Genomic DNA, 2500 nt, shown 5'->3' on the forward strand with positions numbered 1-2500 from the left:
TAAGGTGCATGATTATGCGCCTTAGCCCACAAGTGGTCCAGCCAAGGGGGAAGGCAGGCCAATTCCCCTCACCCGAAATTTCCTCGAGTTTTACCAAAGATTAGGAATATTGTGTGTCGAATACTTGATTAACCTATATTGTTTAAAAAACTGAGAGATTATACAATTCTGAATAGAAACTCTGATATACTTTTTTTTTTAAGAATACTTCAGGCGCGAGACGGTTATTTTATTTTATTTACGGTAAATCATTCCGCACTCCCTCCCGCCCCGCACCCTAAAATACATTTCAGACAGTGTCCTTGGATCCCGCAGTGACTAATTGCACGTCTCCTTGTCGTGCTTGACACCGTTTCGAGCTACAGCGATGTAAATGACTCAGTATTACGACATCACGAGTAAATTGACCCTGGAGCACCTTACACTGGTGTTATATGTTAGGTCTTTTGCCAGGAAGTAGGAATTTATTACTATTCTTTCCAGCTGCCGCCCGGTCATTTTATTTAATTTTTGGGTGATAGCCTCAATGGGTTAAAAGCTGAAACTTTTCTCAAGCTAACGCTTTAGCAAGTAATAGTACTTTTCAGGCAAGTGACATAAGTTGTCAGCGTGCAAATAGGGATAGGCTAGTCAAAAAGGGATTTTCCTCGGACAATGGGATAAACTAGCAACAGCCATAATGATATGTAACTGGGACAAATTGTAGTGAGCGTGTTAAGAGGCACCTGCTGTAATGTTGCTCATTACATTTCTATTGTGAACTGATGCCACGCCACCCGTTTATTGCACATTTTCTGGACCCTTTTTCTTTATGTGATGTATATCTTTGGATGCCCTAGTAGGTCGGGTAAAGGTGACGGTCGCGAACACTTTGTGGCTTTGTTGTCTCATGTCACGCTAGCAGGTGGATATAGTGATATTTGTTATCCCGGAGCCGAGTAGGGAATTTTTTTTTTCCAATAATGCAATGAAACTTAACGTGTTGCAGTCCTGTGTTGCGGCGTTTATTGTTGCAACGTCACCAAATGTGTGTGTGTGTGTGTGTGTGTGTGTGTGTGTGTGTGTGTGTGTGTGTGTGTGTGTGTGTGTGTGTGTGTGTGTGTGTGTGTGTGTGTGTGTGTGTGTGTGTGTGTGTGTGTCACAGCCACCGTGACGCTGTCTGCCGCCCCTCGTGATGTTCTGTTGTTCTGCTTCGTCGCTCTTGGAGTTTGTTGTATGGTTGGTTGACTCCTCTCTGTCACTTATTTAGGTGTACTGTCGCGGACATCCGCTCCTGATCCAAGATGTCAGACTAATGTATTAAAACCTTTCGTTGCGTCTTAATGCATATTTTCTTTGCAAAAGATGATTTGTATGGTACAAGAATTGCTGTCTACAGAAATGTACTAAATAATTACCAACAAAATGTCGTCTTTGCATCGTTCCCATATATCATCGGTCAGGTTTAGATGTCCGCAACAATTACAAAAAAGTGACGTTTAATTGTGTATGACGTAATGACGTAAATTTACGTTCAGTAGAACTATAGATGTTTTCTATACCACAATTAATTTCATCTATTATCTCCATCTTTGTAACTTCACCACTTAATGATAAACACAGTCATATTAAACCTTTACCACCAGGTTGATGGCACCTGGTAAAACTTGTTATTGCAGTTTATGACATCATAGTTATTATGTCATAGTTACCGTTTATGACGTCATGTATAACAGAAACCACCCATGCTAGCTAAATGGAGAACTTTTAATCCATAATAAAATTGGACGCAGGAAGAAAGTCGAAAATTTTGTCTAGATGAAATATATAGAACTGGAATGAGCGATATCAAAACATACATAACGTTTTGTCTGGCGTTTCATGCTTGCACGACGACATATATTGTCGACATTTTCCTACCCATGACTCATTCGATAGTTCCCAAGCACTGAGCATAAAATATACCTGAGCCAGACATTTAACTCTGTGTCGTAACAATTCAAGGTTTAATCTTTATATTCGTATTTCTCCTGGAACAATGAAAATCTGTGAGCGCTTGTCCCACCCATCCATGACGTCACAGTCGTCTTGTGCGTTTGAGTCGCCCCCGAATTGCACGGAGCTACTCACCTCAGGGACGCAACCGTCTTGTAAAATTGCTCTCAGTTTATTAGTCATTGGCTGATTTTTATGCCCTTCCTACCTCCCCTCCCCTCCTGTGATGGTTTATGTATGATTATTTGAATATCACTCACACACTCTATGCTATTTATATCCTCTGTTCGACTTTCCTTCCCTTTTGATAAAAGGTGTCGGCACACTAGGATTTACTCGCTAGCATGCTACTTGCTTTGCTACTTCGTGTGAGTAGAAACGACTTCGGTTATGATCTCTTGATTTTTAATTTCCAAGTGCAAATCATTTTTGCTGAATGACGAACTAAGAAAAGTTAAATCTAAAATACGAATGCTAGACACATTGCTGAGATGATCCTACGGAAGTCTAGAAAATTGGAATCAAA

Source organism: Oratosquilla oratoria, chromosome 29 (genome assembly GCF_046742065.1).
Source record: "Oratosquilla oratoria isolate Oo_2021 chromosome 29, ASM4674206v1, whole genome shotgun sequence".
In the NCBI taxonomy this organism is placed as follows: domain Eukaryota; kingdom Metazoa; phylum Arthropoda; class Malacostraca; order Stomatopoda; family Squillidae; genus Oratosquilla; species Oratosquilla oratoria.